Here is a 17,619-nt window from a genome sequence, read left to right on the forward strand (position 1 = left end):
CATAATGTGAACAATGCAACTATATTGAGGCTGTGTTTAGCTGCTCTAAGTCAAATATTAGTACAAATTGGCACTCCAAGGGATTGACATAATCAAGGCTGGGTGATACATGATCAGTATTTTTGAAACAAAGTTACAAACACCATTGGTTGAAGACAATCATAATGATGAATGGGCTCACTCACTAAAGGAAAGGAAGACAGGTCACAGTGTGTGAAACATCCGCATCAGGATATAAAGGACGCATCTGTGTCTCAGTTCAATTTCCTCTATTTAGAGGAAGACTAATGATATGAAAGTACATAGAAAGTGCCCTTCAGGTTTGCTCATACCCCCAAAAATATAGAACAAAGAACATCATATAACTGAAAGATATACAGATTTTATTAGTCTTGAAAAAACGAATAAAGGTTATTATGTACTGTAATTATGATAGCATTACACAGAGAAAAGTCATATTTGTGAAAAATAATAAAACTCCAGAAAACAGTAGGGTTATATGTTTAGGTGCATATTAAGCAAAAGCTATTTGTTAATGTTACTGTATGTGAACACGGCCAGGATCTGCATTTACAAAACGTATATTCACTTTAATTATATTTAAACTGTCAGCACCTGGTGAAATCGCAGGTAAATAAAATCATTTGATAGGCAAAAAATGACAAGCCATCAAACTTCCTGCCATCTCAGTAATTAAAAAGATGTAAACGCAATGTACACTAGCAATCAAAAATATGGGGACACCTGGAAAGATTACTGAAACATAAGAAGGAATATCTACCAATTTATTTGCAAACGCATTAGCTTTCTGATGAGAAATTGAAATAGAGGGTAGGTGCTTATCAAAATATCATACAGTAGCTGCACTTTTACTAGACATTCTGTCTAGGAACTTTAGTAGTATGTTGCTGTCCAAAGCTTTCAGTCCAGTTCTTTTCCTAGTCCTAATCCTTGAAATCTTCTGATTTAATCTACTAGCTAGTTAAGACTTTTGTTTATTGGTATCTTCACTCTGTAATTGATCTAAGAAATTTTGGACTGTTGTTCAAATAACCTGATTCAATCTCTCTTCAACCTATTAAGAATCTGCTCCCTTTTTTCTGTCTGATCGTTCCTTATTAGTTGGCAGAATTCCAATGAAAATTCACAGATGAAAATGGGGTTTTATCAAACACTCCCACAATATTTTATTGTCCTTCCACAGAGTTTAAAGCTGGTTTCATTTCAGGTAAAATTCCTAAATGAGTTAAGTTATACAGTACTTGCGTGTTACATCCTTCCACCCCATCTTTACCCTTGCCTGTTCATCCTTCATAAAGTGGGGAGGTGGGAATTCAAAAGATTCATTTTCTCAGAAAGGTTGCCATTCACCTCAGTCTTGCAAGTTAAGTCAATAGACTTGTGTTCCTTTCCAGTGGGGTGCGATCTACATAGAGTTTGTATATTTGCCCTGTGTTCACATGGGTTTTCCCCAAGTGCTCCAGTTTCCTCCCACATTCCAAAGACATACAGTACTGGTAGGTTAATTGGTCAAATGGGAAAATGACGTTGGTGTTGGTGTGTGCATATTAATTTCTGTGTGTGGTGTGTCCTACAATGGACTGGCGTCCATCCTGTGTATCCTACTTGCGCCCGCTGTTTGCTGGGATAGGCTTTGACTCCTCCCTCCTCAATCCTGTATTGGATAAATCATTTCCAAAATGATTGGAAATTATTGGATATGTGTATCTCTAAACACACATATACTGTAAATACTGATGATTTTCATTTGATTTGAAAAACTGTCACCTCGAATGGCTGAAATTACACACATACCGTACATGTTTTAGCTCTGTAAAGATGACCATATAAGCAGAAGTTACTGTCCATTTATTTGTCATATTATTGTTCTATTTCTAGTCATTATATGACATTTCTCAAAACCAAGAAGATTCTGGGAATCAAAATTTATTTTAGTGAGCAAGACTAGCAAAAACGAATACTTCAGTGAGTGCTATACAGCAGGATCAAATACAACCATGCATTGTAGTGATTTCGCAAAAGTGCAAACTACAGTAATTGAATACATCTGTCTGTAAAAGTACAGTAACCTTTTTATGGAATGGATTTCACCTAAATTAAACATGTACTCTTTTTGTTTAATTAAACATGTACTCATCCTGGATCCATTTACTTCCTGTTAATAAAGATTGAGTTGAAATTCCCCTCTAATCTTTGCCTCCTGTTCTTTTCCTTTAGTTTAGCTATGAATTTCAGTTTATTTTCTGTTTCTAAAAGCTAACCAGATATATTATGTTGATTAACACTATTTGATCACGTATGACAGGCCAGTGTCTACACAGATGGTACACATTTGATTTTTGGTCTTGGAAGGAATTTTGCATGCAACAGAGTGGCACAGACATGCTGCAGGCTGTATGAATCCTTTTTTGCCACCTACCGCAAATAACTTATAATATGCTTAGTCAGGGGCATTGAGCTCTGTGTAAATCTTATGATTCTAGTAGATTTGAAAAAGATAATGTGAGGATTAGTCTGCTGTGTGTTTGACCACTGTTATATTCAAACTGCATCACTCGTGTTTGTGGATGTTTTTTGAAACATTTAAAGAAAATACTGCAAAATAAACACATTTTCACAACACAATCTCCAGCACTGCTGATGTAATTAAAAATAATACAGGTTTAAGGAGACCATAAACAGAAAATAGTAAACATTGTCATAGATTTTATGGCATTTTCTTAATCAGAGGGGACTTTACTCAGATTTTCTGGATGTAATTTAAATCTTGCCCAAGCCTCATCCAAATGCTTTGTGATTTACTGTGTGCAGCTGAAATGCTTCACTAAATGGAAGAGGCAGGGGACTGTTACCTGGGTGAAAACTGGACCAGTTATTGCTGTATGGAAAGGTTCAATGTTTTCTTTTCTTTTCAAATGAAGTGTTTTTTCTTCCTTGGCAGTAATTGGATTGCATACAATCAAAATAAACTGAATCTGTGAGTCAGCTATTCTTTAGCTAGTAAGAAAAGGTTGTAACTAGAGTACTGTGTATCTTGTAATCCGTGTTCTGTTAGAATAGGCTTCACGTGGGACGATGTGTTGTACAGTATGGACAGAGCTGTGGACACATTACCAAGGGATTTTGAGGTCAAGTCTCCAGTACAAATGGTGCTTCCATGTAATTGAACAATGTACTTTACAATGAATATTCAAGTCTTGCAGCTATATAAAAAGCTATCTATATCAGTTGAATACTAACCACAAATGTACTAGAATCCTGTCTATGGGGAGTCAACTCTCAATTTCCATAAAGCTAAGGAAGGAGGAAAAACTCCTTTCCAAGGAGCACTTTAACCTATATATGATACCAGCAATTTATTCATTTCTCACAACCTATCCTTAAAATAAGATGTTACTGAAAAGGATTTGTATCTGCACTGAAGGTCACGCCTTGTCTTATCAAAGATTTGCTTTCAGAAAGCTGACGTTCTGCGGTGGAAGCAGGTAAAGAAAATGCATCTCGGTTTCATTCAATACATTACAATTCTAGAAATATTCATCCATACTAATATGTAATGGATATAGACAAAAGGACCAATGTTATATATATTTGAATTGAGTGAACTATTCAATGTGTCCTCACAAAATATAAAGTATGTGCCAATGTATTTAATTTATTTATTTTTGCATTGGTTTGACTTAATGTTTCCCTTCATTTGGAATTGTGCTTGTGAAGAAAGGTAGTATAGATTTTTTTCTTTTAGATTTAAGCTACATTTTGTTTTAATAATATGCAGACATATCTTACACCATTTGGGGGTATAAAAACAAACTTGTGCACCACATACTCCAGTAGCAGTTCCTTGTAAATGAAATGGACAAAGTATGTGTGCATGGGTGGATGTGTGTGAGTGGGTGGCAGGTTGTGAGCTCTGTCTTGATGATTATAACAATAATGACAAAGATCATTCTTGTTATTATAATGTACAGTATCCAGAATCTGTGATTGATAGTCTCCTCTTCTAATACAACTTTTGCCTTAAATGTTACTGAGTGATCTTATCTTTTACATACTTGTAGATCCTGGATTAAAAAACAGTTTGACCTTAGATTCATAAACAACATATTAGACACAAAAGTGGTAAAAACTTATTAATGGGGAAATGTTGCCATCTAGTGCTTAAACCTTTGAATCCTTGTGGTTTTGTTCAAGAAAGAAATATAGACAACATTTAGTAAATTCCATATCTGAAGACCTCAGCATACTTAGGTTGTTGGGCTTTTGAGTATCAACTGGATTTTTAAAAAACTTTTTTCCTTGGCTATTTCAGTGTTTTTATCCACATGTATTGTAAGATAAAAACCAAGGTGACATGGAGCTTCTGAGTCACTTCATTTTTGCACTTTTTTAAATGTACGTAAAATATGAGGTGGAATGTGTATTTAGATCACAGAAATGCAGGTATTTTTGAGAAGAATCACCTAAACTTTCTGGCTTCTTTAGTATTTTCAAAAAGAACAGCTGAAAAAGTCTAGTTAGTAGCAATGTAAGGGGATACACATTGTGGGTGTATGGAAGAAATTGTCAAGATGTTGCAGATGGTGATTCCCAAAGATCTGTCAAGAAACAACTTGATAAAATTCTTGGATCATTGAGCTACTAGCCATGCATATCAGCAGGGCTGTGAGAACTGTTAAGCTGTGTCTGTTAACTTCATATTAGCACAGTGAATTTCCCCTATGTATTGAAATCAGAATTAATTGAATTTAAGTATAGTTTAATGAGAATAATACCTCTCCAAATACAATTCCAGCTAACACAAGTATAATTATGGCCATATTGTGTAATCGCACTGAATATATAAATGTGGATGAGATATTATTGCAATGTCTTGATGTAAATAAAACAAGAAACCAATAAAACAAATTTGGCTTTTTGACCCCCATCCAGTCCTTCATCAGCAAGCTTCAAATGCACATACATAGGTGTGATTGATTGACATTCACTGAGTATCTAGAGAATATAGACTACTTCCCATATATTGGTTGTGTTTCACAGAAGGTGAATATTGACAATCTGCAAGTCAAGCCTTTGGCCACCTGAGGAAGCAGGTGTCTGACAATCACGTCATTAAAACTGAAACCAACTCGATTGTCTACCATGCAGTTATAATTTCAACCTTACTTTATGGGACTGCAACAAGAAGTGCAAAAAGCCCAAGGCACTTTAAAGGACTGTAGTTACAATGTGAATACTGTTTTCAGAAGATTTTCCATATCATGTGGGAGGACAGATATATCAGCATCAGTGTTCTTACCCAGGCAGGCACCACAAGCCTTGAAGCTATGATCATCCGCCCACAATCTACTTCATTGGGCTGCTCATGTCATTCACATGTCAGAATTCAGACTCCCAAAGAGGATTTCTTTCTCCCAGCTTAGTCAAGGTACTGGCAACAGAGGATAATAGAAGAAGCATTTCAAAGACATGTTAAAAAACAACACAAAGAACATCGACATCAACTCCTGGGGGACTATGGCCCTTGACTGAACCAGATTACAGAAGAACATCTGGGATGGAGCCTAACACTTTGATGCCCAAACCTGTCAGAACCAGGAAGCAAAGCAAGAACAAATACAGGAATGACAATGTCCTGATTTCTCCAGAGACGACACCTTCTCAACCTGCCAGGCAGTGTGGATTCCATATTGACCTTATCAGTCACCTTCCGGTTCATATACAGTCGTCCTCGACAGTAAGGGATAGTCAATCAATGCTATGTACTGCATGAGGTGAAAATGGTCCTTCACCTCCCACCACAATCAATCATCTGGCAATGTCTGAAAAACTTCACAAATAAATTAACAAAAATCAATTTCAGTAATGTGCTATGCAACCTTTAAAAAAATCCGATAAAAGTAGCAGAAGACTGCTAAATTATCCACAAGACTATTTACCCGTTTCCTGCTTGTTTGTAGAAGCAGGTAGGAGGACACCTCAAAAGAAATTACAATGATTCCCAAGGCTAGTGTTTAAAAAGGTTTCTTTTGGAAGGGAATAAAACTGAGGCGATGTTAAAATTAAAATGTCTCAAAAGGGAACAACTATTTATTCAATAAACAGGATAATTCTGACTCCAGAAACAGTTAAATTACCATTATTTAAGACTCACTACCAGACCAACCAAGCATTGAATGCATTCATTTCAAAGTTCTAGATTTGTTTCTGTTTCTATTTATTTTAATTTATCTTCCCAATCCATTTTTAAGTTCCCCTGTAAGTGACAACAAAACCTGAAGACTTAATTATTACTGTTTACATTTCCATCCTTCATACTCTAGTTTGCCTAGTTTAAGAAAAAATGAAATAATTTTTAATTCTCAATTTCTCATTGCCATAAAATTGATTGTAGTTGGAGGGACATGGGCATCTGAATTCATTTTTTTTGTCTTCAAGCAAAATCAGCAGTTCTAGAGTAGTGCACTGTCACGAGGTTAGTGTTGCTTGGGAAGCTAAACAAAGTTAATCATACAAATTGTCATTTAATATACAGTAGATTGTCTTGAATGTAAATTATCATTCACTCTTAAATCAAGCTAAGGGTGGGCAGCACTCTAAGGTACTGTTGCTGTTATTGGAACTGTTGTGTTGTGGGTTAAGTCTTACTTAATTGAAAACAAGGAAACAGTTTGTTCAAATTGGTTGTTGTGCTTCCTCTATCAAGTTGCAGTACTACTTTGCAGGTTCCTGCTGGGTTCTATTCATGATCAAATTTGTTTTATTATTTTTATGGTGCCGTTGAGTTAGATTCTTTGTAGGTACGGCATGAGCTTTCATTTCTGATACCTTGTAGTCAAATTTATGCAACTAAACCTTTTACAGTACTGTACATCTGAACTCCAAGAATAACAAAGTTCTGTTGACTGGCTTTTCTTACCAACTGTTGCTCCTAAAGCAGTCATACAGATCCTTTTCCTGACTTCCTGTTCAAATGAATCATTAGCTGTTGACTGCACCAGTTACATGTGATAGTCAATGTGTGTTATCCCAACTTCTTGCTGTCATTTTAAAATGCCAAAGGTGTGTAGGTGGGTATAAAGTTAATACTTTAGATACCTACTATAGGAGTATGTGTTTAGCAGGGGGTTTCATGACAAGCCTGACATCCTCTTGAAGGTTTTTGTGAATGCCTCTTGATTCTTTTTGGAAGAGAGAATATGTTGCAAGGAATTGTATGAAAAAGTATCAGTCTTATTTTTAAGCATTTGAAATGCATTGCAATTAAATGAAGATTTCATTCAAAATTATTTTACTTTGATTTTAACATGAAAGTTAAGGGGACTTCAATTTTTTAGACCTTTTACTTTGAATTGTTTTAATAAAAAGTGTAACAATGTTTTTATAAATGTATATACATATTTATAATGTATAATAGAAATATACTGTATTACAAATGTAATATACTGTTATATAAATGAATTTTATAATTCCCGTTATTTTGATAAGAGAATAAAATGAGAACTATTATAAAAATCAAAATAACCCCAGCTTTAGGGACAACTTTAAGAATTACAAATGAAAGTAGGCCATTTAGTCTATTTTTGATAGTTCAATTGCCAGGAGCTTGTTTATCTCAACATCTTGTCTGCTTCCACGGTGTTATTGGATAATTTGTTCCAGGCCCTAATGAAACTTTGTGTATAGACTTCAAGGCCCAGATGCATCTCCTTTTGATTTCCACTAATAAACTAACCTCATTTTGGCACAATGTCCCTGTGTTTAAATTCAACACTTAATAACCAAGCATTCTGTATTGCAGTAGTTCAGGTGGGTAGCTGCGTCAGCATGTGTAGGTGCTCTCACACCTGAAGAAGGCTCCACGGCTGAAACATTGTGTTTTCTTTCTTCTTTTTTTCAGCTTGGAATAAACCTACAGTATTACTTATTCTGTATTGCATCCCTGTTGTTTGCAGAAATTATGATCTTTTTAAGTGCATTACTTCCCTTTTGATACAGTAATGTATATACTGTATATAGTGTACGTTTCCACTCGTCACATGCATTTGTCATCAATTAAATCAATATGTCCAAGCTCTGCCCAGTCCTGGATTGCATCTTAATCTTTTTGTTCTCCCTTTGCACCTGTGCCTCTGAATTATCTTCAAACTTTACCTAACCATAAAAGAATGATTTTTCACAAAAGCTAACATTTATGAATGTACTCCTAAATATTAATGGTCATGTCTGGCACAAATAGAAAAGGAGTGAACTATTCAAAGAATAGACTTTTACTTTTCATCCAACAGGTTCGACATCATGATATTGTTCTCAGTAGCTTGCTCTCTGTCTCCAGGAAATGTCAGTTCAAGGTCAGCAAAGATTTGCAAATGTTGTAAATCAAATCACCACTTTGTGTACTCATTTATGGAGTCAGAAACACAAAAAGTCATGACAGACAAAGTATTTGTCCGCTGTTAGAATGAACCAAAGATCTGAGATAAAAATAAAAGATCTGTAACGCATGGAGACATCCTGAAGCTTAAAGTTGCCTAAATGTATGCTTACAGTATAGATCAAGGATGAATAATCCTGATTATGGTGGACCAACATGCCTACAGGTTTTCTACTGTAATTCTCTTCAAAGTGCCGGATTCTGAAAAACTAGAAGTAGCTGTTAAAGTGGATTCATTAAGATGATAATCAGGTAAATTAGGCTTTTAAGAGCTGAGCTCAAATGTAAACATGCATACACTTGCCCATCCCTGTCGGTGGCGTACAAAATTAAATTATTATACTTGAGTTTATATAAAAACCCTAGTGTTCAATAAGACATCACTGTATGTCTCTCTAAGTTTTAAAAGAATATGCCTAGATGTTTCTTTAACAGAATTCATACTCCAAATTTAAAAATATTTTATGCATGTAGCAGGATGCCAGTCTGTGATTCATTGTAGGGATGAGACCTGTGACAATCAAGTACTGTAAGTCTTGGCAAGTAGATAACAATCTCCACAACTAATAATAATAAAAGAATAGTATACTGTTTTTATGAAGAAGGATATTCTTTTAAAAACAGAATTACTGTATTTAGTAGAGAAATAGAGATAGCACTTACCACGTGACTAACATCTTTACACAGACATTTACAATATGCACCCATCTGTAAAGACTAAATATTAATCCATCCATTTTCTAACTGCTTTAAACATTAAAGGATGGTATTCTTGTGCATTCCCACAAGATGTCAGTATAAGAACAGAAACATATAAAAGGTTGGAGATCTGTTCAGTTTCGTAATTAAACCATGCAGTGAGACTGGTGCTAACAAGACTTAAAAAACAGTAAAATGGTACAGTATATGATTTATTGATACCCAATTTTTTTTTTTTTATTTATGCTCCATTGCATGCAAGATTCTTCTTGTCATTAAATAGATCATTTCAATTGGAGCACAAATAAAGGATTATTTTACTTAAAATTAATTCTGAAATATGTTGTTACTTGCTAGATCCTTATACAGTACCTAAAATATAGTGTAGAACCAAGATGACAACTGAGTAGGTTGAATGAAGAAAAACATACCGTATAACTGATAGCTTAGGTGGAAAGAGAAATAGCAGATATCACTGTCACAAGAAAAAACACATACAGAAACAGTACTGTATGATGTGTCAAAAAACTGTACTGGAGAGTTAAATATAAAGACATTTAATTGGCTGAGGATCTGCAGTATACCACAGAAACCCAGAAGAAACTGAGTACTGTACATCAGTACTTTTCAGAGACAAGTTATGTTTTTAATATGAAACCACTAAAAGCTTTTATAGGAAGACGTGGGATGTAGTACATTACATTGTCCACTGGGATTCGCATGTGCCAGAGAGAGGAATAACTGCTGAAGTGTTCACTTGAGAGAGTATGATTCAGCCTACATTTGCATATAAAAAGCTCAAGCTCCCTGAAAGATTTGAAGATTTGATGTTTCTTGCATTAGCAGCTTGTGGAGAGGCGTGGGTGGAGTGAATGTTAGAGCTATTGCTCCAGTGAGGCTGACTGGCAACTGTGCAGTCAGTTTAGCTTGAAGTAAGATACAAGAAATGGTTCCTATGCAGAGTTTCTACAAAAAAAAATGCATTTTATTAGTACTGTGTTTCTATGCTTGACATACTCTAAAATGGTGGGTAGCTGCGTCAGCATGCGTAGGCTGCAAAGGAACAAGTAATAGGTTTATTCCATGCTGAAAAAAAGAAGAAAGAGAACACAACGTTTCGGCCGTGGAGCCTTCTTCAGGTGACACCTGAAGAAGGCTCCACGGCCGAAACGTTGTGTTCTCTTTCTTCTTTTTTTCAGCATGGAATAAACCTATTACTTGTTCCTTTGCATACTCTAAAATGTACACTATACTGTATATACAGTACATACTGCATAAATTTGGCTTTAGAGACAAATGCTGTTAGTACTGTACAGTATATAAATTTGCATAAATGAAAGTAGGAGAAATTGATTTATTTGCAGATTTTCTAAATATATAATACTAAAAAACATACAGCATTTCCTTGATCAGTTGTGGTTTTGATAAGTTGAAGAGTGTTCTTCCTGTAGCCTTTTAAAAGGGTCAGGCCCTTCTATATACAGTACAGTAATATAATCAGACATTATATAGAAGTCTGAGCTTCTTAGCAGAGGGAACCAAGTTTCTGAATGAAATACTGTAACTTAGAACTGTTCGATGTTAGAGCGGGAGTAAAGAGCAGAATTAAGTGTCTTGTGCATTACAAGCTGATTAATATAAATGACTGTTATTCATTATACCCTTGGCTCTTTACAAAATAAATAGGCAACACTGGATATACTGTACAGTATTTCCTGGATACTCTTGGACAGGAGAACAACCAATTCACATTGTGCTATTGACACCATCACCATAAATGCCTCAACTTTGTTTTATACATTTTATTTTGCAGTATGTGTAAATATTTTTCTTACATTTTCAAGCACTAATAAAAAATATTCAGAAAAGATTTGAACATATGCACCGTACACTTAATTCCTGTTGTTTTCCCTAAATTACAAAATATACAGCTTTTAATTAAACAATCTTACTGAATATTGTTTTATAAAAATACATAAATTAAGATCTTTTATAAAAATGTTTTGTTCTCATTTTCTTATTTTTTTTTTCAATTCTTCTACAGATATTGTGTTTTCAACTTTCATCTGAGTTTTGTAAGCAGCAGCCAAAAGCAAAATAATAGATGAATAATAAAAACTGTTTGACCTTCACTGTTGCCAAGTAATGTTTTGAGAAACAAACAGTCCAAATATTCTATTAAAATGCCAAAATATTCCAAATATTCTATTAAAAGGTAATGTTTCAGCAAATAGTATGATGCCATACAATTCTATGGTTTTCTCTGATGTAATTTAAAACCAGCACATAAAGGTAGTGTACAAAGACAAATTTGCACATTTTTTTTCCTTGAATTAACAGGGCCAAAATGATAAGAAATTGAAGATGCAATAAAGTTGTCCTCTCGTTAAAGCTTGATGTATCAATTAACATTAATAGTGGAATGCTAGAAAAGACATTGCCTGAAAAGTAATTTTCTTACAGCATTTTCAATAAAGCATGCCAGCTGACATTTTATCAAAGAACACCATTATATTAGTTTCTGGATCTCCAGCTTTGCTTTATGATAAAATATTGTATTCACACTATTTAATCTAGAGGCATTACAGATGAACTTTCATTAAAAAAAATATATTTACACAGGTTCAGAGCTCAGGTTGTATGAAATTCCCCTTTTAATACGCACAAGTGTTGACTCATTTATAATTAAATTATATCTGCTATTGGTTTTAAAAAAAGTTATATTAAAATAGTCATCATATTTTGATACAGGTTCAGAGTACTAATTTTAGTGGGTGTTTAGGATGGGATTCCAGACCAAATTCCATGCGAACCTGAGTAAATTTTAATAAAACCATAATTTAATTAAATAAGCACTCTTTATTTCACACATCTTTATTCTCATGCATGTGTTCTAGTAATACCTAGTATTTCTTAGCTACTTTGGGTCTGCTAAAAAGATGGAAGAAAACTAAAGCTGCTCTCAAACACCTAACACAAGTTGTGAGTTGGAGACAGGGCAGGATGTGGTTAACACAATATAAGACAACAACAAATTACATGGATGTTATACTAAGGCACTGGCTCACCTGGGCTACCTGCTTGACTGATTGGCTACTATGAAATTGCTGCTGCAAGTCTTTTTAGATGGACAATCAGTGAATTACCAAGAAAAAAACTGAAGGTTGTCTAGTTAGGCTTTGTAAGTGGTGAAGCTTTTCTCCTAATTTGAACACACTTATATACACAGTAACACTGTTCCCCTTCCTCAGTACTTCCCAACCCTAATCTTTAGCATTTGTTTAAAATAAACTGATGTCTTTAATGCCTGCATCTACCTACAGTATATCAAAGATATATATTTTTAAATATTGAAAAATAAGCATTCCTTTCTGAATATCAATGATTCAATCTATTTTACTTTTTACTATACAAACCACACTAATTTCTGCATCGTACACAACAGATTTAAAAAGCAACCAGGTACTTGCAGGTCTTTTCAGTGTTAGATCATACACATCTGCTGGTGTAGACAGGCAAGATAATTCACACAACTACCTGATCACTCCAAAAAGCTGAGAAAAGAACTACAGAGCAACTTTTAATCTTTAATATCTGTATTCTACTTAGTCACATCAGGTTTGTATTTGAGTACAAAACTGTTGATTAATAAGTAAAATCCTTGTATAACTAGTTTACAATTCCTGATTGCAACATCAATTATGATAATATTTTATTTGCATTTTGCTGCATAATGGTTTCATAATCTACACAAGACATTATAATCACATGTGTCATGCTTCATAGGGACCTGTGAAATTGACATAATGTGTGCATAACAGATCATGGCATTTGTTTTTGCATAGCTTGCTGTTCTTGATACAAAACATTATTAGCAAAATTATTTTACACTTCCAAAACTGCTTCACATCTATTTACAGTATTTTCCAAATGGCTGTCTCGCCCCAACTCTACCATGAAAAGCAGGAAATGCATAGTGGGAGTCATCATTCTGTAGGTTGCATCTACTCTTTTTTTCACATGTTTAATGATGTCTGTATTCTCAATGAAGATCATTGGCTCGTGGATATCATGTCATGTAATTCCCTATAATAAACGGTGGAAACTGAATGATGGCTGATTGGTTTTCATTTTCTTGTTGTGCCAAGTCCATTTTACAGCGGACTCTGAAAAGCATTACATTCTGTAATTTACTAATCACAATTTACAAATAACAATTGTTTGTGTGATACAGTATGAAAGCCATTTAGTAGTCCATGTTGAAATCTGTTCTGATCAACACGTTATATTAGCAGAGACTGACTGTTATGGGAGGCATATTGCCTTTGTACTCCTCATACTTACAGTACCCTCAGCATACCACATGACCTTGTATATTATTGTCAAAGGAACTCTCGTCCTATTACTTTCTGAAAAATAATATGTATTAGACTGTGGAGCAGATTTAATGAGTAATTCTAATCACATCGGGACTTAGCACAAATTACTTTTTTGTCAGAAATCAGACTAGTTATAAAATTGCTTCAGTCTGCACAGAAAGGAAATGGAAACAGTTCAGCTTTAATGAATCCTGAAACCTTTGAGTTCACAAACCTACTGTAGTACAATGTGCATGCATTTTCAAATGATTTTCATTAATCATTGCTACAATGCTGCACACACACCAAAAAGCATTGAACTGTATATTTAGATAAACTGCTTATTGGATATTTTCATGATAAAATTCTTGTTTCTGATGGGGCTTCCACTTCTTAACTTATGTAGACCTGGTTTGAATCATTGAAACCACACAAAAGTTGCATGTTCCAAATCAAACACACCATGGCAGTTTTCCATTGAATGGTTGCAAGTAACCTCTGGAAAACAGAAAATTACCATGAAACGTGAAATTTGCACCCAGTAGATGAATTGAACATTTCTTTTATTTTATTTTATTTGCTCTAGTTTACTAGAAACATTTGAAAGATATAAAATATTATGTTTTAATATTAACATATAAATATATTATGTTTTATATATACAATCTACAACATATCATATTTATATCCATATAGTTTTAATGGAATACTTTCTGAGTTATCTGTGTATAAATATCCATATGAGGGGTATGAATAGTGTCACATCAAAATTGATTTAATGAAGGATGGCCATAGCAGGGGCGTAGGCCCAGGCCCACACTGATTGATCCTAAGCAAACCCAATCAGTCCAAAGTCATTTAAGATTTGTTTTCCTTGTTTGCGTTATATGATTTCCTTCTTAATGTTGCGTGTTTGCTTTTTCATCGCATGTCATTTGCTATTGGCTCGCTGTATCTTTTGTGACCAATAAGAAAATGATGTAAATGTATGGGGCGGTGCATGCGTAGCTGTAGGCTAATTGGCTATCGTTGTCCTCTAGCGCTAGGTTTTTGGTTTATTAGCCAACATGGCAAAACTAATGACTTTACGTTTTTCAAAAAGCCGCGTGTAGATGACCAGACCAGCCCCGAAACAAATAAAGACACATGAGGTGCTACAGGCATCTTGGGTTTTAAGGAGTACAGCCTGGCTTCCCGAATACAAATGATTCTGGACCGCAAGGGGCAGTGCACGCGTTTGCTTGTAGCAGCTCGATACATGCTCGACCCTGTAGGAGTTAAGCGTGAAGAGGTTCTACAGTTTTTATTGTAACAAAATTACAAGTTTTGGAATGCGTGAATAATATTAAGATAGTACTGGCGGATAGATGCGAGTGTGCATTTTACAGATAACTATTCATATCGCCCCTAAATGCCCTGCAGTATTTTTAAGTGAACGACGTTTACAGAGCTAAAATACATCCAAAGTGTGTATTTTACGCTTTTATTAGCAGACCATTCTTGCAATTAAAGGGACGATGAATTGGTTAGCACCGTAATGCGACTATACCGATTCAGTGTTACGTCTTGTGGGAAGCAAGTCACCAATTTCCAAATTAGGTGTCTTCTGGCATGGAAAATAAAATACTAATTTCGTGGGTTTCATACAAGTTTAAAAGCATCATGAAGTATCAAATAAGATCTTTAGAACTTAATATTTTAATACTTTTTTCGCCTCACTCGATATTACCCTTGGGGTGACGCATTTACTCCAACCTCTTAAACCCACACGTGCATTGCATACCCTCTTCTGGTATGCAATGCTAAAGTCCGCTGAATATTTGAAGGCAAGGTAAACCCTGCATGGTATTTTAAATACAATATTTTGGACGGATTTTTAATCTTGCGTTTTGCGTTGTGTTCATTGTGTTTTGCAATAAAATATTAACTTCAGAGTAACTCGTAAAACTACTGAACAATCTAAAAGCAGGCATACGAAATACTTAGAACTGTTACAAGCAACAAGTGAAAATGAGCTCTTGCAGCATTTCTTTAGCTAAAGACAAAGTCTACATACGAGAGACCTTTGCAAACTAGCTGTCATTTGAACGGGAATTTGCCGACTCTCTAGAGTCTAGAGAGATTATCGCCATATTCAATTCCAAGCCCCGACGCCTGCGTCTGGTCTAGGAGGCCAAAACCTCACAACAGAGGTAGGCACCGATTGTTTGTTTTTTTTGTGTCCGCCGTGACACAGTAGCGTTCGGCAGCCTAGGTAATTGTTGCTTAACCTGTGTGTGTGTGTGTGAGAGAGAGAGTATGTATACTGTATATATATATAAGGCTCCGCTAATTCTGCTGTTTGATTATACCGCTTGAGGATTGGATTGTAAATTGGAGGGGCGCCCCAATGCTGGCAGCACGGTCAGTTAGAGCCCGGCCACCCACTTTTGCACAGCTCACCCAAAAATCAATTCCTGGTTACGCCCCTGGGCCATAGATACAGTCTGTAAGGAGTTTGCATTTGTGTTTCTGTCACCGAGTACCAGACTAGTTTATTCCTATGATTTAACAAAGTACTTTAATAAATAATTTCATGTTGTTAGAAGATCTACAACACAGTAGTCTGGTAACCTTAAGCGTAACTACAGTATGCAGCCCTAAATGTATTATTTGAATTAAATAAAACATGTTGCTCTTCTGTTCTGTACCCATTTTAAAAATGTAGGTCCCAGAATAATAATATACCGAAGATTCTAAATCATTAATTGAAAACAAAATATACAGTATCACCATTTTAGCCTTTTAACTACCTGAGATTAAGACATTGGTTGATCTTCATATACATTACAGTATATAATTAGAATTACATAAGATTGCATTGAGTATTTAGCTTTTTTCATTAATGTGTTAGCTTATGGCTCAAACCATCAATTAATAGTTAATTAGTACAAAAGGTCTCTACTACAGATGAGTCAAACTACTCTTGCATGAGTTTCTAATGCAATTTGAAAGAATAATTATAAGACGATAAACACATCTGTAGGAAGGAAATTATGAGGGTTGGGAGATTGTATGGCAATAAAAATGTTTCCTTGAATACTTCTGCCATATTGGAACAGTAAAATGCTTGCAATGAAAGAGCTGTGGAAAAACTGTAGTTTTAGTCAACGTTTTAATTTAGAATTTCTTAGTTTTTGCCTTTGATTTTTTCCAAGAAAAATAAAAATGTTAAACTCAAAACGCTTCCACTTTCACTTACTCGGTTTTCCATATTGAAGAGTCTATCAGCTGGATTCCAGACTTTTTTTTGCGTATCAATAATGACGTTATTCCTTTATATAAAGATCCATCAGAGAGCAAAACAAGCTCTTGAAATGATATGGCAATTTCTTCTTCAATGATACTGACTATACTTTCTGAAATTAATTTATTACATAGTCCTATGATTTTGTAAAACCCGTTTTTATTTTATTACTTTATCCAATTAAAATAAACCAATACTTCGATATCGAAAAATACTACACAGCACAGTATTGTACTTTTTCAACTCAAATGGCTGGCTGAAAAAATACAAATTTTCAAGTATTAGGAACATATCTCCCAATGGAAAATCTTGTGTATCCACAGTCCTTTCATTTCAGTGTTTTATATTGGTTCAGTAATAACAGTGATTATGTGCCAAGTTAGAATAAAGAATAAAGAGGGGAGAGTGGAGTAAATGTACCATGACTCTTTACAGGAAAGCACTTTGTGGAAAATATAGGGAATAGCCACAGAAAATGATTTTTTTTTTTCAATTACAGTGTGGTAGGGTTTATATTCAGTGTGTGCTTCTCTGAGCTAGAATGCAAAGCATGCATTCAGATAAAGTGCTTCAGATTTTTAATAGCATCGATAGATTTTGCTTGTCGCAGTCTTTTCTGATGTTGTCTTCTGTAAAGATGCAAGATGTACAGTAGTAGAAGAGATTTTTTACCCTATTTGGAATGAACATATAACAATCTAGGGAATGTTGAAAATACAGTTTACATTTATGTATATCAACTGTGTAGAATGAGTTTGTTTTGAGCACTTTAGAAGAAATGTCATTTCACTTCATGGGAAAAAATAATTAAGAGCACTGTG

The sequence above is a fragment of the Atractosteus spatula genome, chromosome 12 (genome assembly GCF_055471065.1).
Source record: "Atractosteus spatula isolate fAtrSpa1 chromosome 12, fAtrSpa1.hap1, whole genome shotgun sequence".
Taxonomy (NCBI): domain Eukaryota; kingdom Metazoa; phylum Chordata; class Actinopteri; order Semionotiformes; family Lepisosteidae; genus Atractosteus; species Atractosteus spatula.